The 22,613-nt window shown below is 46.5% G+C and overlaps 1 long non-coding RNA gene across 1 annotated transcript; it reads left to right on the forward strand.

Annotated features, from left to right (window-relative positions):
* Positions 1 to 878: 878 nt before the first annotated feature.
* LOC113959652 lies at positions 879 to 19,651 on the forward strand. The gene is made up of 3 exons (XR_003531894.1): positions 879 to 909; positions 7,229 to 7,386; positions 19,640 to 19,651. It is a non-coding gene; the product is annotated as an uncharacterized LOC113959652 (long non-coding RNA).
* Positions 19,652 to 22,613: the final 2,962 nt, after the last annotated feature.

Genomic DNA, 22,613 nt, shown 5'->3' on the forward strand with positions numbered 1-22,613 from the left:
GTTATATTTGTGAAAATGCCATTATAGAAGCTGAGGATTTATGCTTAGATGCTGAAGACAGTTCAATCACAAGTATTCTATATAGGGAATGGATGCACTTGTATTAGAACCACTTGCAATGATATCACTATAGATAATTGTTATGAAATGACTAACGATACTAACTTTTGCATATGTAACTTCACTAAAGTTATAGGTTGTGACTTTAACTACACCGCTCCCATAACTACCCAGCAGTTAATCAAAGCTGAATATACTTTATATCATGAGATACCAAAGCTACAGATAGGTATGGATACTAAGCTTCTCAAAGAAATGCTCGTACATCCTGAAGTGGAGAAGTTAGTTCAAAAGGTGAACCAAATGACTCAACGCATACTGTGGCAGGTAGAACATAATTCAAAAGGTATAAAGAATATCCTAACAAAAGTTGCACAAGTAGGTCAACATCACTGGTGGGATATCTTCACAGGATACTCCCCAACAGCAGCACAAGTTTTTCACTACCTGATACACCCAATATTAATTATAACCATGACCATGCTCCTGTTAACCCTCATGAATATATGCCTGTGGTGTAAGTTAGAGTCCATGGTCAAAAGAACCCAAAAAATCTGGGCGATGGTACAAGCATATCAACGCCCTCTAGGATTAGAACTTGATGAAAGAATTCGTAAGTTTTAAGAAAAGGGGGGAAATGAAGCCATGTAAAACCTGGAAAGCGAATTTAGTAGAGCAATACAAGGATTAGAGAGTTAAACACAAAATGCGGGTTTTAAGCAAAGGCATAGAGAACTTAGTATTAAGAAACAGGGTAGGTAATAAATTCACTAGAATACAGGACACTCTGACATGAAAGAACATAAGCATGAACAGAAAGAACTAAAAATGCTAGCACACACAAAAAAGGTGTCCTAGTTAGAACAACTGGGACCGATTCATCACTGGATGGGTGTAGTCCAAAACTGTGTATTCTACAGCCTTCCATGGCATTTCCTAGAAACTGTTGTCAGTAGAGGTCTGCGAGGTGGGGGGATGTTCCTGTCCTCATGCCCTTTTATGGAATTCCCCACTCTGAGGGAAGGACTAAACATCCTTTTATGGAATTCCCCGCTCTGGGGGAGGGACTGAACATTCCTGCCTGAACTGGAGAATATATAAACCTGGAGTTTCAGAACCTTTCCACCACTCGTGGGATCCAGAGGAGGACTGCAACTCACCGCTCTCAACCAGACTGCAGCTCACCGCTCTCAGCCGGACTGAGACCACCACCCTCAACTGGACTGCAATCACCACTTTTGTCCGGACTGCAGCAGCTCTCCCACCAGCAGGATTTTCCCCTCTCCCTTTGTTTTGGACTCGGGGAGGGAGAGCACCGCTTTGTTTGTGCCCCGGGGTGCTGGGTTGTACATTTGGGCTTTGTGGGTTAGGGTCTGTTGCTTGTCTGTGTGGTCATGCTTACTGTATTATTTTATTAAATTGTTATTCTAACTTGTAATCTCTCTTTTGAGTTGGGTTGGTTTCCCCTGCTGGTTAACTTTTAAACCAGCACATTTTTGGCACCCAACGTGGGGCAGAGAGAGCGAAGTCAAAATCACAATTTCATTTTAAGCATTTGTCTATTTGGATATAGAAACTCCCTGATCACCATGTTGTTTGATGCATTCACGTGGATGTTGTATCTGAGTCTGTTCATATTTCCACAGATGGGGTACTATTTACCTGTTTTGATACTCTCTTTAAAACCAGGGAGAGGGATCCAAATTGCTTTATTAGTATACTATACGTATTTCATCATAACATTAGAAGCAATGAGTTTCATTGTAAATGTGTATTCAGTCCTGTTTACCTGTCCTGGTTTGAGTTGCTACCTCTGGGACCTCATTAAAAATTACACCCAGCCCTTTGGGGGAACAGGGGGGAATGGTTGTTTCCAGCCTCTCACCTCCTTCTTCCCCTTCAGACCTGCTACAACAGTTTTTGAAAATATTGAGTTCCCTTTTGATGTTAAGGACAGCATAATGTTATTGTTAGTGTTGTTTTGTCTGCTCTGTACTGTCTACACCATGTTTAGGGTTAGAACAGGGCCTTCTAGGGAGGTTGTTTGAACGCCTGCCCTGGGAGTGGATAATGCTGAATGGTACGGGAAGCAGGAGGACATCGGTCAGTATTTGGAGAAGTTTTCTCCTCCAATAATCTAGAAATTCACCCCTGAACAACTGCAGGATCCTGTTAGCCTGATAAGACTGGTGAAGGGAAAATGTTCTGGCAGTTCCAGAGATGGTCAGCTCACAGCAACCTGCTAGGCCCTGACCACTGCCTACCGGACACTACTTGACATGGTACAGCACTGTCAGGGGGAGGAGAGAAGGAGCAAATCCACAGGCACCACGTCCACCCAAACCGCAGTTGAGTCAGAGGGAGAAAGAAATGAATCAACAGGCACCATGTCCACACAAACCATCGAGGAGCCAGAAGAACAACCAAAACCAATAGCAGTCACCCCTGTCCAGAAAAGGAAATCAAAGACTAAATCAGTCCGTATAGCAAATGATGACGAAGAGGCAGGACCTTCACATCCACCAGAAAAGACAGAGTCAGAAATAATCACTTGATCCCTATCCCTGGGTGAGCTACGTGAGCTCTGGAGAGAGTTCACACGACAGGCGAATGAGTCCATTCTGACCTGGTTGCTCTGAATCTGGGATGCCGCAGTTAACGATACAATCCTAGATGAGAGTGAAGCCAGACAACTGGGATCCCTGTCTCAAGATGTAGTCATTGATCAGGGGATTGGAAGGAGGCAGGAAACTCTCAACCTCTGGCGGTGACTGTTGTCCAGTGTGAGGGAGAGATACCTTTGTAAGGAGGACCTCCACGTAAAGCAAGGACAAGGTATCCGGTGCTTAAGAGAATTAGTTGTACTGGAGATAATCATTTCAGAGGATGAAAGATTCCCTAAAAGTCCAGATGGTGTACAGTGCACATCCCAGATGTGGTTAAAGTTTGCACGACTCGGGCCAGAAATGTATTCCCGCTACTTAGCAACCCTGCAATGGAGGGAGGGAGAGGACAAGGTGGGCGCGTTGGTCAGTAAACTCAGGATTTATGAAGACACTGTCACCGCCCCATTACGAGCCCACGTCTCATCTGTGGAAACCAAACTGGTCGAACATGTCCGAAGCCTGGAAGAGAAGATTGAAGAGGGACACCAGAAGCTAAGAGAAGAAATTAAGGAAGGGATCTTCCATATCGCGCCAGGACAAACAAGAGTCTCTGCTATTAGGAACTAGCGTCCCCCAGCTAAGGAGAGAGGGTACACTCCACGTGGCAATCTATAGTTTTACCTTTGTGAGCACGGAGAAGATATGAGGAGGTGGGATGGGAAACCCACCTCTTCCTTAGCAGTCCGGGTACGTGAACTGAAAAGAGGAACAAGTGCCACAAAGAACTCTTCAAGGGTAAATGCTGCTCCAGTCTCTCATGGGCAAGACTCCAGACGGTACAGGAATGATGATACGTCTGATCCTCTTGAAGGGACCTCCAGGTCATACTCACAAGAAGAGCACAATGAGTACCATGACCAGGACTAGGGGTGCCCTGCCTCTAGTCAGGTAGAAGAGAGGGACAATCGAGTCTATTGGACAGTGTGGATTCGGTGACCTGGCACATCAGAACCACAAAGATATAAGGCCTTAGTGGACACCGGCGCACAATGTACTTTAATGCCATCAAGATACATAGGGGCAGAATCCATCTCCATTTCTGGGGTAACAGGGGGATCCCAACAGTTGACTGTACTGGAAGCTGAAGTGAGCCTGACTGGGAAGGAATGGCACAGACACTCCATCGTGACTGGTCCAGAGGCCCCATGCATCCTTGGCATAGATTACCTGAGGAGTGGGTATTTCAAAGACCCAAAAGAACTTGGTTGGGTTTTTGGCATAGCTACTGTGGAGACAGAGGAAATTAGACAGTTGAACACCTTGTCTGGTCTCTCAGAGGACCCCTCTGCTGTGGGACTGCTGAAGGTTGAAGAACAATTGGTACCAATAGCCACAGTAACAGTGCACCGTCGGCAATACCGCACCGACCGAGACTCTGTAACTCCTATACATAAGATGATCCGTGAACTGGAGACCCAGGGGGTGATCAGCAAAGCTCGCTCACCCTTTAATAACCCTATATGGTCATTGTGTAAGTCCAGGGGAGAGTGGAGGTTGACAGTGGACTACCATGGACTCAATGAAGTCACACCACCCCTGAGTGTTGCTGTGCCGGACATGCTGGAACTCCAGTACGAGCTGGAGTCCAAGGCAACCAAGTGGTATGCCACCATTGACATTGCCAGTGCCTTTTCTCCATTCCAACAGAGGTGATTAACAAAATAGTAACCATGTCCCCACCAACCAGCAAGAAGGAAACACAGACTTTCCTAGGCGCTGTGGGCTTTTGGAGGATGTATATCCCCGAGTACAGTCAGATTGTAAGTCCTCTCTACCTTGTGACACAGAAGAAAAATGATTTCCAGTGGGGTCCTGAACAACAACAAACCTTTGAACAAATTAAACAGTAGATTGCCCATGTGGTAGTCCTTGGGCCAGTAAGGACAGGACAGGACGTGAAGAACGTGCTCTACAGTGCAGCCGGGAAGAATGGTCCTTCCTGGAGTCTCTGGCAGAAGGTACCTGGGGAGACCCGAGGACGACTGTTTGGATTCTGGAGTCAGGGATACAAAGGATCTGAAGCCAGCTATACACCAACTGAGAAAGAGATCCTGGCTGCTTATGAAGGAGTTCGAGCTGCCTCAGAAGTGATCGGCACCGAAGTGCAGTTCCTCCTGGCACCCCGACTAGCAGTGCTGGGTTGGATGTTCAAGGGAAGAGTTCCTTCTACACATCACGCCACCGATGCCACATGGAGTAAGTGGATCGCTCTGATCACACAGCGAACCCGGATAGGGAATCCTAATCACCCTGGGATTCTGGAAATTGCACCAATTGACCCGAAGGTGAGAGTTTCGGACTGTCCTATGAAGAAGACGAGGAGCAGGTAACACGGGTTGAGGAGGTCCCACCATATGACAAGCTACCAGTAGATGAAAGGCGATATGCGCTCTTCATGGATGGCTCCTGTTGCACTGTAGGGGCAAACCGAAAATGGAAGGCAACCGTATGGAGTCCCACACGGCGAGTTGCAGAAGTGACCAAAGGACAAGGTGAGTCAAGTCAGTTTGCAGAGCTTAAAGCCGTTCAGTTGGCTTTGGATATAGCTGAATGAGAGAAGTGGCCAAGACTCTATCTCTACACTGACTCATGGATGGTGGCCAATGCTCTGTGGGGATGGCTGGAGCGATGGAAAAAGGCGAACTGGCAGTGCCAAGGGAAACCCATCTGGGCAGCAGAGATGTGGCAGGACATCGTTGGTCAGATAGAGAAGCTGAGTGTGAAAGTCGGTCCCGTAGATGCTCATGTACGCAAGAAACGGGCTAATGAGGAGCATCGTAACAATGAACAGGCGGACCGAGCTGCCAGGATTAAAGTCTCTCAGGTAGATCTGGATTGGCAGCACAAAGGAGAATTATTTCTGGCTCGATGGTCCCATGACACCTCCGGTCACCAAGGGAGTGATGCAACATACAGATGGGTTCGTGACTGAGGGGTGGACTTAACCAAGGACATTGTCTCACAGGTCATCCATGACTGTGAGACATGTGCTGCCATCAAACAGGTCAAGCGGGTGAAACCTCTATGGTATGGTTGACGGTGGTCGAAGTACAGGTATGGGGAAGCCTGGCAAGTTGACTACATCATGCTCCCCAAAACCCGCCAAGGCAAGCACTACGTACTGACCATGGTAGAAGGAAGTACTGGATGACTGGAGACATACCCCGTGCCTCATGCCACTGCCCGGAATACCATCCTGGGTCTCAAAAAACAAGTCCTGTGGCGACATGGCACTCCGGAGAGAATTGAGTCTGATAATGGGACCCATTTCAAGAATGGCCTCGTAGACACCAGGACCAAAGAGCACGGCATTGAGTGGGTGTATCATATCCCCTACCATGCACCAGCGGTTGGAAAAGTTGAGCGGTGCAATAGACTGTTGAAAACCACCCTGAAGGCACTGTGTGGGGAGACTCTTAAACACTGGGAGCTGCATTTAGCAAAGGTCACCTGGTTGGTCAACACCCGAGGCTCCATCAATCGAGTTGGCCCTGCCCAATCAGAACCTTTGCATACTGGAGATGAAGTCCCTGTGGTGCATATGAGAGGAATGTTAGGGAAGACTGGATTAGTCCCACCTCAAGCGAAGGCAAACCCATCCGAGGGATTGTTTTTGCTCAAGGACCTGGTTCCACCTGGTGGGTAATGCAAAAATATGGGGAGACACGTTGTGTACCACAAGGGGACCTAATTTTAAGTGAGAATGGTCTGTAATGTTTCATGGTATATATATATATATAAGTGTATATAGTTTTAAGGAGACATAGTTTTTAAGGGGGTTAATTTATGCATGACATGGATGGCATAGAATAAGGGGTGGATAATGTCCTAGTTAGAACAACTGGGACCAATTCATCACTGGATGGGTGTAGCCCAAAACTGTGTATTCTATAGACTTCCATGCCTTTTCCCAGAAACTGTTGTCAGTAGAAGCGTGCGAGGTGGGGGGATGTTCCTGTCCTCATGCCCTTTTATTGAATTCCCCACTCTGAGGGAAGGACTGAGCATCCTTTTATGGAATTCCCCGCTCTGGGGGAGGGACTGAACATTCCTGCCTGAGCTGGAGAATATATAAACCTGGAGTTTCGGAACCTTTCCACCACTTGTGGGATCCAGAGGAGGACTGCAGCTCACCGCTCTCAGCCAGAATGCAGTTTACCGCTCTCAGTCAGACTGCAGCTCGCTGCTCTCAGTCGGACTGAGACCACCACCTTTGGTTGGACTGCAATCACCACTTTTGGCCGGACTGCAGCAGCTCTCCCACCAGCAGGTTTTTCCCCTCTCCCTTTGCTTTGGACTCGGGGGGGGGCCCAGGGAGCACCGCTTTGTTTGTGCCCCGGGGTGCTGGGTTGTACATTTGGGTTTTGTGGGTTAGGACCTGTTGCTTGTCTGTGTGGTCATGCTTACTGTATTATTTTATTAAATTGTTATTCTGACTTGTAATCTCTCTTTTGAGTTGGGTTGGTTTCCCCTGCTGGTTAACTTTTAAACCAGTACAAAAGGACATATAGAAGAGAAACAAAGGGAGATAAGAAAAGGGACGAACCAAGAAATCAGGTACTCTTGCCAGACACTGGAAATCCCTGCCAAATGCACAAGAAAACTATCCAAATTAGGGAAGGTTCAAAAGTTTATGAAGATGATGATGAAAGGACACTGAGTTCATGAAGAAGAAAAACAGGAACGACCAACGAAGTTCTCCCCAAATAAAGACCATGCCTCTAACTCCGCCTGTTATGAATATTAAAAGTAGATGTTGCAATATAATGAATATTCATAATGTGTGATGTAATTGCTTGGCAAAAAGTGTATAAAAAGTTCAGTTGTAAGTTACTCGAGTGGAGTAGTTTGTCCAGGGTGACCTGGGCTGCTCCCCGGTCGTAAATAAATACCTCCTGCTTATAGACTGAAAATTCTGTCTCTGAGCAGTTTCTCCACGCCTTCTTTGGGGCACAAATTGACATCACTTGCTTGGTTTCTTATACATCTATGGTAAACTTTATAAGACTTTCTTATATTCCTAAAGGGTAGTGCAACTTGGAGAAAAAACTTTATTAACTTAGGGGTCTTAGCTCAACTGTGTAAACTTATAATCTTTATTAATCTGAGAGTTTTAAATAACTGGGGAGTTCAACTTTATTTAAGAAACAGGTTAAGTTTAGCAAACTAAATTCTCTTAAAGTGACCATGTGGTGGAGGTAGTGTTATTTTGTGAAGTGTTTTTTGTTTCATACATTTGTCCAGTCAAACAACTCTTATTCATTCACGCTGTCATTCACTGACGGCTGTCATTCCATTCATCACACACACATTCACAGATTTTTACAGACTGCTTTTTGCCACACTGGTCGTCCCTAAATGTAAACATGAAACATAAACATTACTCTTTTATAACTTCTGCATTACTCTGGTTCTTGCTGCTGTGGTTGTGTACCTAGGTGGGGTCTAACACACCTGGAAGGAATCTATTTAAGCTCTTTTCCTGCAACCACACAGGCGTAACCTCGTCCCCAAGTGACGAGATCTAACGGTCTCGTCCACTGTCCTGAAATCAAGTTTCTTACCATGACCGGTGGTTTGGGAGAGGCAAGAACCTGAGGCTTGTACTGCTTTTCATGCCTACTTCTTTCAACGTTGTCACAATTTAAAAAATTGATAACATATGTGGCTTTCCACAGATGCTCTTGCAGGCTACACAGATTCCTCCCTTTTTTTGTTTATCGAACATGTGTTTCAGTGTGTGATGTGCCCTTTCAATAATTGCTTGTCCAGTTGGTAAGTGTGGGATACCCGTGACGTGAAATTCTCCATTCTGACAGGAAATTTCTTACCTTTTCTGAGATAAAAGCTGGTTCATTATCGGTCTTGATCTGTTTTGGGGTACTAAGGGTAGCAAAACAACTGAACCAGTGCCTAATGACATCCTTGGCCTTTTCCCCTGCATGTGCTGTGGCGGTTATGTATTGGGAATGTGTATCTATTTACATGTACATATTTAACGTGTCAAATTCGGAGATGTGTGTGATATCTGTTTGCCAAATCTCATTTGCCATTAACCCTCTGGGGTTAACGCCTTTCTGAGATGGCATGGGTGTGATTTTCTGACAGTCTGGGCATGACATGATAATGTCTCGAGCCTGATTGAGTGTTATCTGAAATTGTCTCTTCAGAGAACATGCATTCTGATGGAAAAATGAGCGAGACAATTTTGCTTGCTTTAAGACTCTAGGTATGGTGTTAAACATTGCTGTTTTGTCAGCCTCTTGGTTTCCGTCAGCTATTGACCCTGGCATGTCAATGCGTGACCTTGTGTGCATTATATAGAAAACAAACCTATGATTCACAAGAAACAAAACAGAACGGGTGAGGGTTAACAATATCTTGAAGAAATGAACTCTCGAGACGGGAGACTAACTTTGCAGTATAACAGGAATCGGTAACAATATTAATAGGTTGTCAGAAAATTTCCCCAAGGCAATGGAATGGTAGCCAGTTCCAGAACCTGTACAGAACTTTGGTTCATGGTCTGTACCTCTCGTTCCCATCCTGTATCAGGATTTATCCAAGTCACTGCAGCCTTTTGTGTTCTTCCCAGATGCATGTGTGAAAATTGTGAGACCTTTTACTGGTTCATGTTTGCATCTGGTTGTGGTTTTTAAAGGTAAACTACTGATTTTTGCCCACAATCTGTTTGTAGGGAGATGAATTGAGATATCACCGTCAAGCCCGCCAGGGCAGTCTGGAATCCTGTGTCCTCAACTGGCATCCAAACGAAGTTGTCCTTTGTAACTGGGATGTAGATGACAGCAGGGTCTCTTCCGTCTAATTCTTGCAATCGTCCTCTGCCCTTAATGACAAGTTTAGTAAACATTTTGTTAGTAGTTCACACAGTTTTAGGTGGTGTGTGGGGCAGAAACAGCCACTTAGAATTTGCAGTGAGTCTTTGTCAGTCTGATCCCACTGAAACAAGACTGCAAATGGCTGGTACCTGCTGGGAACAAGGGCTAGGCAGATTTGCAGTTCAGGATTTCTCCTTCTGCCTTGTCTGCTCTCTATTGCCTTTGCACAAATGTCTAACGCCTGCTTTGCCTCTGCTGTCAGAGACCTGTTAGATGTTAGATTGGAGTCCCCCTTTAGCAGCTCAAATAGAGGTTGTAGCCCCTCTGGGGTTATGCCTAAAACAGGCTTTAACCAACTGATGGCTCCCAGAAGTTTTTGCAACTCATGTGAAGTTAAAGTGTTTTTTACCTCGAGCTGCAGTGGTTGTGGAGAAGTTTCTGGCTGCATGATTTCCCATCCAAGGTAAGTCCAGGGTTGTGATGGTTGGATCTTCTCTGGAGCAACTTGTAACCCTGCATCTTGGACAGTTTTGATTAGAGCAGTAAGAGTAAATGGTCATTCATTCTTTGTGGTCGTGGTTATTAATATGTCATCTACATGATGGTGTATGATAGCTGTTTGATTTCTCGTCGGGCTGTTTTGCATCCCCTGAGGAAGGACAACCCAGCAATAACTTTGCATGGGCTGTGCATTGTTCAAGGCCATGATGGAAAAGGTAAACCTTGGTGCATCCTCAGGGTATAGGAAGATGGTAAAGAAACAGTCCTTTAAATCAATTACCACTAGTGGCCAATTTGCTGGGAGCATAGCGGTTGAGGGCAGTCCTGGTTGCAACGTTCCCATTGGTTTTATGACTGCGTTTACTGCTTTTAACATTTGCAGCATCCTCCACCTCTCACTTTTTTTTGGGGTGCAAAATACAGGGGTATTTTTGGGGCTGGTTGTTGGCACATTGTGGCTTGCTTCAAGCTGCTTCCTCTCTTGTTCATGAAAGCGGGTGGCAGAGAGGAGGATAGCGAGCAGCATGGCAGCAAGCTGTGCGATGCTCATGGCGTGACCCTTGCCTCGCCCATGGCACCCTTGGTAGAACTCAGTCCATTCCCTGCTGTTTAGGTACTTGTGGGATGTTGCTGCTAAGGGTCTCCAAGGACAATCCCTTTGAGAGTGGTTAGGGTCACCACATCTAACACAACTTGCTCTGTGTCTGACCTCTTCTTTTACTCCTAACTGGGCTCTTAGAGCTGTAGTAAAAGGGGCAGACTGGTGCTCCACAGAGTTAACTCTTTGGTAGGGTCGAACCAGCTCAGCAGTGCTGTAGCACTCCCCTTCAGAAAGGGCCTGCAAAGCTCTCTTACAGTCTGTGTTCACCTTTCAAAAGCCAGTTGCCTATACAGCATCTCTCTGGTTTTATTGTACTCAACTTGCTTGTTTAAAGCAGATTGCAGCCGATCTAAGCATCATGAATTTGGTTCAGTACAACCTTGTAACACTTTTGTGGGGAACAGGTTGCTATCTTGGTCTGTAGTGGGAGGGTTTTTCATGGCTTTCAAGGTCTGTTTGGCTATTGCTCTATACATCTCTCTATGGTACTTAGATTGTGCATCTATTGAACTATAATTTCTATCCCCGGTAACTGGTTTGTTGTTATGAGTGCTTGGGTGTTAGTTGCATACTTAGCACAACTCTTTTAAAAGTCAACCAACCAGACTGTATACTGGGTGTTATTAAGAACTAATTTCATTAGATTCTTCCAGTCATGTGGGGTGAAAAAATAGATGGAACTCAATGTCTCCAAATACTTGAAAGTACTGGTTAGGGACATGCCAGTACCTCTTACCAACTGCCTCAATTTCTCTGTAGCCTCATATGACAGAGGCTGAAATTGAGGGGGCTGACGTTGACTAGTATCGATTGAGCATGCCTGAATATCCTTCTAACCTCTCACTTGAAATGCCTCATCCGGACATTGTTCCCACTTGTTAGCTGACCTTCCCCTGTTTGCCTCTTCGCTCCCTCCCGCTGGAACCATCCCTGGTCCCTCCTCCTCATCCCCCTTTACCTCCCCCCCATGGTTCCAGTGAGTTCAGTTCCCTGTCGGGGGATGGTGCTGGGTGGTGGAGGCTGCATGGTTGAGGGGCCTCCCTCCTGGTCGTGCCTATGGGCGAGGCAGGACGGCTTTGGGACCGGAAGAGAGGGATGGGCTTCTGTTCCAGTTTGGCGGGCAAGATGGCTGCGCCCAGTCTGAAACACGTGGTCACTGTTCATTCGCAGCGTGGGGGGGCAGATGGGTTACTTTCCTCATCACTGTAACAGAGCCCCTTGCGTTGATCTCATGACTTGGGATCCCGCATTTCAGGCTCTGTTCCCTCCCAGCGACCCATGTTCCTGTGGTTCCCGGTTCCCGACCCATGATTTAACTCACGAACAGCTCCTTTCTCTCCCCCCAGTACATCTCCTGCGTTTCTGTTACTATGCCTGGGGGTTGTACTGCTGCTAGCAGTGTGAGCAGGGAGTGGGGTGTGGGTTAATTGTTTCATTTGCTTGTGTGCCTTGTGGAGGGCAGACATTATCACTGAGTAAACTGATACTGTGTTGCAAGTTCCGCGTTCCCCTGCCTCGGTCCTTTGGTTTAGAATGTGTCCCAGTGTTTCCCATGTGTTTAAATGTAACACTTCTGTTAGCGGGAGTGCGGGGTGTACAGACCTAATAAATCTTATTAATTCTGGTAATTCTACCTTTGTAGTTTGAATGTGGTAAGATTTTAGCAGTAAAGTTAATGCTTCAATGTCTCGTGAGGTTTCCATGGAGACAAAACTCCCCATGTTTACCTTAGCTCCGGGGCTGTAGATACACGTGGCAGAGTCCTGTGTTCGGCTGCAGAGTTTCAGTTTATCGACTGCTTTTCTGCGTATTTTTTTCTTTCTTCTCGGTTTCTCTGTCGGTGTCCGGCGGTTGCTCCAGCAGCGGCGGTGGGGCTGTCCCTTGGTGCGGTACGGGCTCCGGCAGTGGCTCTGGCGGCGATCGGTGCGGTGCGCGGTCCTAGCGCCGGTCTGACGGCGAAGCGGTGAAAAACGGCAAAAAGCAGCGAAAAACTCCTTCGGGGTCTCCGCAGCTTCTGGGTGGTTTTTCCTCATCTTGGAGGGTCTGTGTTGTCGCCACAGGCAGGCATGGATCGACACTAGGCGGCTCCGGGGGTCTGTCGGTCTGCTGGGCGGTGTGGGGACTCCGGGTGCCAGCGGGGTCGCGGCGCAGCTTCGGCGGGTCCCGCGTGGCTTGTAAGTGTGGCGCGGGGCTGGCAGGGGTGGCGGGTGACCTCTGGTGTGGATGTTTAAGGGGCACTGGACTCTGTTCAGCAGCAGTCCTGGCGCGTCTGGCGTGGGGTTCCTGCAGTGGCTGTTTCGCGCGTTCGGCTGAGCCGCGGCGGTGGAGGGGAGGAGGATGGTCGACGGCACATGCGTGGTTTGGCTGTTTCCCCGCGGTTGCAGATTGCGGCACACACAGGGGGAAGGGCGACTGGGCGGCACACCTGGTCCTAGGGTCCCCAGGGCATCCGGGGAAGCGGCACAGGGCGTTTTAGCTGCCTCTGCTCGGGTCTCCGTTGCTTTTTAGCTGCGGAGCGCCCGATGGCAGCTCGCGAGGTAAACAGAGCAGCTCCGACCCCCCTTGGCGGGTTAGAACCCCCAACAAAGGAACCCCTGGGTTTTTATACCCTCACAGTTTATCTGCAAACAAGTCTTACTCTTTGTCCTGTTGTGTCTTACAGTGTCCATCCACCTGGCTAGCACCATCAGTCTTCGTGCCCTTTCTTAACCAAAGTGTTGGCAGTTCATGTCCTCTTGTCTCAGGCACCCACCTAGAGCTCAATCTGTAGCTCAATCTGCAGCTTGCAAACCAAGCTACCTGCACCAGATGTATTCCCCAACAGTCCTCCCTTTGTTTTAATTGAGCATTCCTGCTAATATACTAAAAGGAAAAAAACAAACAAGCTTTCAAGGAGGGCTTTAAACTAGGTTTGAAGGGGGAAGGGATTGAAACGAGGCTCTCCAGAGAGGAGCCTAAGAGTGGAAAGCCCAAGTTAAGAGTCAAATCAGCAGCCCAGCTGAAGTGCATGTACACCAATGCATGCAGCATGGGTAACAAACAAGAGGAACTGGAAACCATCATGCAGCAGGAAAGTTATGATGTAGTCGCTATCATGGAAACGTGGTGGGATGACTCGCATGACTGGAGCGCTACCATGGATGACTACGAGCTCTTCAACTTAAAGTCAGTAACAATAAGGTTGAGTGCCTGTGGATCAGACTCAGGGGGAAGGTCAACAAGGCTGATATCCTGGTGGGAGTCTGTTTCAGATCACCCAATCAGGATGATGAGGGTGATGAATTATTCTACAAGTAGCTGGCAGATGTCTCAAAATCGCCAGCCCTTGTTCTCCTGGGTTACTTTAACCTGTTGGATGTATGCTGGGAACTCCACACAGCGGAGAAGAGGAAGTCTAGGAGATTCCTAGAGTCTATAGAGGATAATTTCCTGCTCCAACTGGTAAATGAGCCTGCCAGGGATGGACCCCCGCTAGACCTCCTGTTCACAAACAGAGAGGGGCTGGTGGGAGATGTGATGGTCGGTGGCCATCTGGGACACAGTGACCATGAAATAATAGAGTTTTCAATACTCAGGGATGCAAGGAGGGCCATCAATAAAACCTCTACGTTGAACTTCCGGAGGGCAGATTTCAACCTATTCAGAAGACTAGTTCAGAGTGTACCCTGGGAAACAGCCCTTGAAAACAAAGGGGTCCAGGAGGGATGGACATGTTTCAAGAAGCAAGTCTTGAAAGCACAGGAACAGGCAGTCCCAGTGTGCCAAAAGGCAAGCTGGCGGGGAAGACAACCGGTCTGACTGAACAGGGAAGTTTTGGAGGAAATTAGAGTAAAGAAGAGAGCCTACCGATTATGGAAAAAAGGGCTGGCTACTCAGGAAGATTTTAGGAATATAGTTAGGTCATGTAGAAAGAAAATTAGAGAGACAAAGGCACAACTTGAACTGAATCTTACCACTTCTGTGAAGGATAACAAAAAGTCCTTCTATAGATACATCAATAGCCAAAGGAGGGGCAAGGAAAACCTGCATTCATTACTGGACATATATATATAGTTATCAAAGATGAGGAAAAGGCTGAGGTATTTAACACCTTCTTTGTCTCAGTTTTCAACAGTAAGACAGGTTGTCCTGAGGACAGTTGGCTTCTGGAGCTTGTAGAAAGAGATAAGAATCTGAATAACCCCCCTGTAATCCAGGAGGAAACAGTTAGTGACCTGCTGAGCCACTTGGACCCTCACGAGTCTATGGGACCAGATGGGATCCACCCAAGGGTGATGAGAGAGCTGGCAGAAGAGCTCGCCAAACCACTCTCCATCATCTACCAACAGTCCTGACTCACTAGGGAGGTCCCAGATGATTGGAAGTTGGCGAATGTCATGCCAATCCACAAAAAGGGCCGGAAGGAGGACCCGGGAAACTACAGGTCTGTCAACCTGACCTCAGTGCCTGGCAAGGTTATGGAGCAGATCATCCTCAGTGCAATCACACAGCACCTACAGGAAGGACAAGGGATCAGACCCAACCAGCATGGGTTTAGGAGGGACAGGTCCCGTCTGACCAACTTGGTCTCCTTTTATGATCAGGTGACCCGCCTGGTGGATGAGGGAAAGGCTGTGGATATAGCCTATCTGTACTTCAACTAGGCCTTTGACACCGTCTCCCACAGCATACTCCTGAAAAAGCTGGCAGTCCACAACTTGGACAGGGGCACCCTGTGCTGGGTTAGGAACTGGTTGGAGGGCTGGGCCCAGAGAGTGGTGGCGAATGGTGCTGCATCCAGTTGGCGGTCGGTCACTAGTGGTGTCCCTCAGGGATCAGTGTCAGGCTCAGTTCTGCTTAATATGTTTATCAATGATTTAGATGAGGGGATTGAGTGTACCATAAGCAAATTTGCAGATGACACTAAGTTGGGGGAGAGTGTCGATCAACTGGAAGGCAGGAGGGCTCTGCAGAGGGACCTGGACAGGCTGGAGAGTTGGGTTAATTCCAACGGGATGAGGTTCAACAAGGCCAAGTACCAGGTCCTGCACTTTGACCACAATAACCCCATGCAACGCTACAGGATGGGGACAGAGTGGTTGGAGAGTAGCCAGGCAGAAAGGGACCTGGGAGTGCTGATTGACAGGAAGCTGAACATGAGCCAACAGTGTGCCCAGGTGACCAAGAAAGCCAATGGCATCCTGGCCTGTATCAGGAACAGTGTGGCCAACAGGACCAGGAAAGTGATTCTTCCCCTGTATTCAGTGCTGGTGAGGCTACACCTGGAGTGCTGTGTCCAGTTCTGGGCCCCTCAGTTCAGGAAGGATATTGAGGTGCTGAAGCATGTCCAGAGAAGAGCAATGATGCTGGTGAAGGGACTTGAGCACATAGTCCTATAAGGAGAGACTGAGGGAGCTGAGATCGTTCATCCTGGAGAAGAGGAGGCTCAGGGGAGACCTCATCACTTTCTACAACTACCTGAAAGGACGTTGTAACCAGGTGGGAGTTGGTCTCTTCTCCCAGGCAACAATCAGTAAGACAAGAGGGCATGGTCTTAAGCTGTGCCAGGGGAGGTTTAGGTTAGATATTAGGAAGAAATTCTTTACAGAGAGGGTAATCAGGCTTTGGAATGGACTGCCCAGGGAGGTGGTGGATTCACCATCCCTGGCAGTTTTTAAGATGAGACTGGATGTGGCACTTAGCGCCATGACCTAGCAACCACAGCGATAGTGGATCAAGGGTTGGACTTGATGATCTCGGAGGTCCCTTCCAACCCAACTGATTCTATAATTCAAGGCATTTAACCATTTGCCTTTATAACATCATTGCAAGTGATGAACACAGTAGGATTAAGGTTAAGATTATCATAGGGTAGAAATTTTTATCATGATAGAATCACAAAAGATTCTCAAAAGTCAGTTATTGACCAACTGGTTGATAATTCACTACTCATTTGATATGAGAATGGTGCATCCAGTTATCCTTACCCAAAACTTCAAGAACAAAATAAAAACACAGTAATACAGTAAATGGTCCCTCCCATTTAGGCTCCAATTTATATTTTCATGAGAATATCTTGATTAACACTTCATCCCCAGGTTGTTTATCATGTACTTATATTTCAGGTGGGCTGGACTGATACCACTGTGCATACTTTCTCTGCCCTTCAAACCCTTTCTGCATATATATATATATAACATCCTGGGTCAGGAGTCCATCTCCTTCCAACAGGCTGATCTTAGCTGTGATATAAGTTCCTAGTATAGCTAAGTGTCTCCCAAAGAGAATCTCTGCTGGTTAACACCAGTTCTATGGGTTACTGTGGAGTATTTCAGACATCCCACAGAACCAAATTTAAGGCTTCTGACAGTTTCAGATTTGTGCATGTACAGATTTTTGCTATGTTTTCTTTTAATGTTCTATTCATCCTTTCTACTTGTCCTGAAGATTGTGGATGATATGGTGTATGTAATTTTCTCTCTATCTCCAGAGTCTTATACAGCTATTCAAGTATATTCACTGTAAAATGAGCACCTCTCTCTGATTCAGATAGGGGTTAACTTGTTTCCCTTTTCCCAGATGTGCAAAGCTACTAGTTCTGCTCCTTGTGCACTCATCCTTGTTGGGAGTGGTTGTCCTTCTATTACCTCTCCCTGTCTCACCACAACACACCCAGACCATTGCTGTCTTTGCAGGATGAACCATCTGCAAATAGAACTAGATCTGGATTATGTGAGGGACCATCAGTTAAATCAGTCTGTGGTTTACTTTTGGTATGTATAATTTGATGTTCATCATCAGGTAGAGGCATTAGGCTCACTGGATTCAAGGTGTTACATCTTTCTAAGATTACATTATCTGCTATTAGGAGGATCAGTTCATATCTATATGCCCTTTGTGGCGTCAAAGTTTGTGTTGCACACTGTCTCACCAGTATCTTCACCTCATGTGGGACATGGACTGTTATAGGATGTCCCAGGATAAGAGGGCAGCTCTTTTCTAATATTTGTTGCTGTTGCTTCCACCGACTTAATACAGGTTGGTGCTCCCACTGCAACTGGATCTAGTTGAACTGAGTAATATGCAACCAGTCTCTGATGGGGTCCTAAATTCTGCGTTACCACTCCACTGGCTCTTCCTTTCCATTCATGTACACTTTGAAGGATCTGGGAGCCCAAGAGTAGGAGCAGATGCTAAAACTCCTTTTATAGCTTTAAAAGCTTGTTCTCTCTCTGGACCTTATGCAATAGGCTCTATCTCTTTGTTCTTGGTTGCCTCAGTCAGAGACTTAGTTCCCCTAACCTAGGAATCCATGGCAAACAAAATCCCGTGACTCAAGAGAAAACCTTGTACCTGCTTTTTTTTGGACTGGATGTGGGAACCTAATTATGACCTCTATTCTTTCCAGATCTATTCTCTGTTGCCATTTTCCCAAAATAAAGCCTAAATATTTAACTTTCTTTTGACCCAGTTGAAGTTTGGATGGAGATGCACAGTGTCCCCTTTTCACTAGGGCAATACATAAATGTATAGTGTCTAATATAAAGGCATTCTCATCACTACTTGCTAATAATAAATTGTCTACATACTATATAAAGCCTTATTTGCACGGTAATTTCATACCCTTTAAATCAACCCCCAATATTTGTGAAAAAATGATAGGGGATCCAGCAAACCCTTGGGGAAGATATGTTCAAGTCAGTTGCTGTCTTTTCCAGGTGAAGGCAAACGAAGGTTGACTTTCTTCATCTAATAGGATGTTTCAAAATCCCTTGGGCTAAGTATCAGTCTGTCTGCTTCTGGATACTGTTCTTGGCTTCCAGGGCAATAGGGTCCTGTCTCATGCTGGGTAACACTCCTCCCTTTGTTTTAATAAATACAGTCTGTGCTGTGACCTAGAACCCCATCTGTATTGGTCCCCCCCACACTGGCATATGCTTCTTAAAATGTCTCCTGGTGTCAGGGGATGCCAGGTCTACAAAGACACTAACTGCAAGTGTGTCATTAAAGTTTTGTGACAGTCATTGCCCTCCTGAGTGAGCAGACCAACTTATAGCTGGTCAATCCTCCCGGCACAATGTTATTGCACTGTCTTTGCAAATTTCTGCTGTACTGAACAATTTCTCCGAATTTTGCACAACCTTGTCCAAGAGCATCCCCTTATCTATGCTGTGTCAGGGTTGACAGCAGGTCTGTTAGCTCTCTAGGAGAAGATATTGACTTGGGAAACATGTGGGTGTATCCTTGAGATAGGAGAAATATGTATGCAGCCCTAATGAAAGAAAAGACAACTGTGGAGTGCTTAGATTCGGTCCTGCGAGAACCTCAATTTAGCCTTGAGCTTTGCCAAAAATATCAGTAACAAATAATAGTCAATTAAAATACTGTTACTTGCTTACCTTCTAAAATTCCTGCTTGCTACTAACATGGGATATAAAAAGACACATGGGAAAAATAAAGAGAGACTTGTACTTTGCTCTGTACTAGACTGTCAGTGTATTTTTTATTTATTGACCGCCGCAACAACAACAAATGGTGACCCCTGGACCATGATCTCCAGAAGTTTACTGATGACCTTGGCAGGTGATCTCCTAGAGTGTTCATCGGGGACCTCCGAGGTGCTCTCCAAGAGAGAGTGCGACCCATGGGGCGAGGCATGGGTGGTGGCAGAGCTTGGCGTAGCTGAGAGCATCTGAGGTAGCTGCCTAGTCCAGACACAAAGAGTAACTGACACCTGGTGAAAGGTGAACCACCAAGATAGGGAATTCTGATAATGGGAAATCAGATCTCTAAAGTGGAAAGTATGGTGCTATCCTCCTGGAAGCATCTTATAAAGCATAAAGGGGTAGATATTGACGACTATGCTTTACGGCACCTGCTACTATGGTGCCAAAAGCAAGGATTTGAAGCTAACTCCATAGTCCCATTTAGTGTATCCACCTGGCAAAAGGTGGGTGACAAGTTGTGGGATGAGATTCAGAAGGGCACTAAAGGGACAGAAGGTTTGCCTACCACTTGGCGTCTGGTAATTAACACCTTAAAAGACTGGCTTAATGAGGAAGTTTCGGAAGACGGGCAGTCATCTGAAACAGTGTCCGTGGTAAACACGGAGGGACATACAGGGGAGGAGGGAGTTTCAGCTGCTGTGACACCGCTGTCAGCACTGCCACCGCTAGTACTGGTGTCTGCTACCTCTCCCTCTGATGATGAATTAGGTGCTTTAGTGGACAAATTAAAACCAGTGTGGGACCCGAATTCATCTACTAAAACCACTAGCCCAGCTCTGAAAGCTCAAAAAACTCTGAAAGTTCGCTCTCCCTCACCCCAAGAGCTAGTGCACACTTCTCGCAAGTACAGATCGCCTACTGATGTAGGCCCTTGCCGCTATAAGACACCTATGGAGTTTGTAGAGGAATATCAAGCCAAACAAAGGCTTGTTTCCCCTGCTCCCTTGCCGGAGGAGGATGATGGTGAAGATGTGCCTAGCGGGGGCTTGTATCAATCAGCATCAGCCCCCCCAGCAGATGATGCAAACATGCAGGAAGCTGAAAATGCCTCCGTCTGTAGTCAAGCTTCTCAACCTATTCACGGGGAACCCTCTTGCCATAAGACATGATCATTAGCTGACCAGTGGACTTTGCCACCAGCAACAGTTACAGTGTTGCTGCGTAACCCTAGAAGGTTTTGGGAGACCATACATATACAGGTTGCAGAATGGGGGAATTGGGATCTGTTGGAAAAGGTTGGACACCCTTCAAAAACTGTAGATGAGATTGCATTTGTGCCAGGGATAGATTTGGAAATAGTAGCTTACCCTGTGGTGAAAGTTGTCCCTAATTTGGGCAAGCAAGATGAGCATTGTGTATTTCCTTGGAAGGTTATTCAAGATTTACAAATGTATGCAACTAAATATGGAGTTAATTCTCCCAAAGTTATGCGTGTGCTTTGCATAATTAACACTGATTTATTAGCCCTTTATGATATCGAATATCTAGCTCAAGTTTTATTTGAACCTGTACAATACCAAGTGTTTAATGCTAATTGACAAAAACAAACAGAGAGTACAGCCATGGAAAATATGAGACTTCCTGCAAGGGATCCGAGATTAGCAGTAGGAGTAGAGGTTTTGATGGGAAAAAATTATTTTAGTAATCCTGATTTACAATGCCAGTGGGATCCTGCTGTGTTACAACAGTGTCAACAGGTGGGAATGTTAGCTTTGATTAAAACTATGGAGCTTGCTTCCCCTCGTCCTCAGTATACTACAGTGAAACAGGAAGTGAAAGAGACATTTTTGCAGTTTGTCAAGCGTATCGCAGTCTCATTAGACAAACAGGTAGAGGACGAAACTCTGCGTCAAACACTCCTGAAGCAGTTAGTGAAAGATAATGCAAATGAGGATTGCCAGAAAATCATAGAAACACTGCCAGGAGACCCATCTGTCACTGATATGGTCTCAGTGCGTTCAAAGGTAGGCAGCGTGGCACAAAAAATGACTGCTCTTGCAGCGGTGCTACGCCCTACTCCTCACTGTTTCATTTGCAACAAAGAGGGACATATTAAAGCTAATTGCCCTGTCAGAGGTAATGGGGGAAAACAAAGGTTTTACCTAATCCCCCTGGCATTCATTGTAATCGCTGCGGGAAGCCCGACCACTTTGCAAAACACTACCAATCCAAAATTAATGCTAATGGTCAGCCCCTGCAGGGAAACGGCAAAGTGAGCCCGGCAAAGTGCGCTTGGACACAGATACCTTCACTGGTTCAGCATAATCTGTATGCAGTTCTCCTGGCATTCCCCTCTGCGATCAGTTCACCAGGAAGACCAGCGGAGCAACCGGCATGGATATACCCACCGCCGAGGCAGTAACAATTTCTTCTACAGATGTTGTCAAAGTTCCCTTAGATTCTAAGGGACCTATTGGTCATGGTCTGAGTGCTTTATTAATCGGGTGTTCAAGTAGCACAATTGCTGGGATAATTGTACATGTAGGGGTAATTGATGCAGACTATACGGGACAAATCTGTGCAATGGTCTCTACTCCCTACCCTCCTGTAACCATTCCAAAAGGAACACGTATGGTTCAACTTGTGCCTTTTGTGAGTTGTGTTCCCAGAACAGAAGACCGAGAGAGACACGCTGGAGGATTTGGATCAACAGGACCTCTGCAAGTATTTTGGTCACAGACTGTGTCCCACAAACATCCACAGATGATCTGTGACCCGCGCAATGGAAAAGTCTCGCCTTCTGCTGTTAAGGTGACTGGGTTGCTCGACACAGGTGCCAATGTCACTTTCATTTCCCTGTATCACTGGCTGAATTCCTGGCCTCTGGTATCCTCTGATTTGGGTGTCGTGGGACTGGGGGGAGCTGCCCAAAGTTGCATTGCAGACCATTTTATCCTAATTTGCAATCCTGAAGGGTGGGTTGCAACCATGAGACCATATGTCACCCCTGCCCCCCTAACTTTATGGGGAAGAGACTGTCTGGCTCAATGGAGAGTTAAAATTACTACGGATTTTTAACAGGGGCCACTGTGATGCAGGGCGTTAAGCAACCCCCACTGGCATTAACATGGTTAACAGATACCCCAGTGTGGATTGGACAGTGACCCCTACCCTAAGAGAAGTTACAAGCCCTGCAGGAACTTGTGCAAGAACAACTGGCTACTGGTCATATAGAACCATCGCATAGCCCCTGGAACACTCCCGTCTTTGTCATAAAAAAGAAATCTGGGAAATGGAGGTTATTGAGTGATTTGCGACAGGTCAATGCTGTCATGGCAATGATGGGAGCTCTGCAACCAGGGCTTCCATCACCCTCAATGATACCCCTCGATTGGTCTATAATAGTGATTGATCCGAAGGATTGTTTTTTCACTATTCCTTTAGCTAACAATGACAAAGAAAAATTTACTTTTACAGTACCTTCTGTTAATCATGCAGAGCCCTCAAAACTATATCAGTG

This window comes from Corapipo altera, unplaced genomic scaffold (genome assembly GCF_003945725.1).
Source record: "Corapipo altera isolate COAL_440 unplaced genomic scaffold, ASM394572v1 60837, whole genome shotgun sequence".
Taxonomy (NCBI): Eukaryota; Metazoa; Chordata; class Aves; order Passeriformes; family Pipridae; genus Corapipo; species Corapipo altera.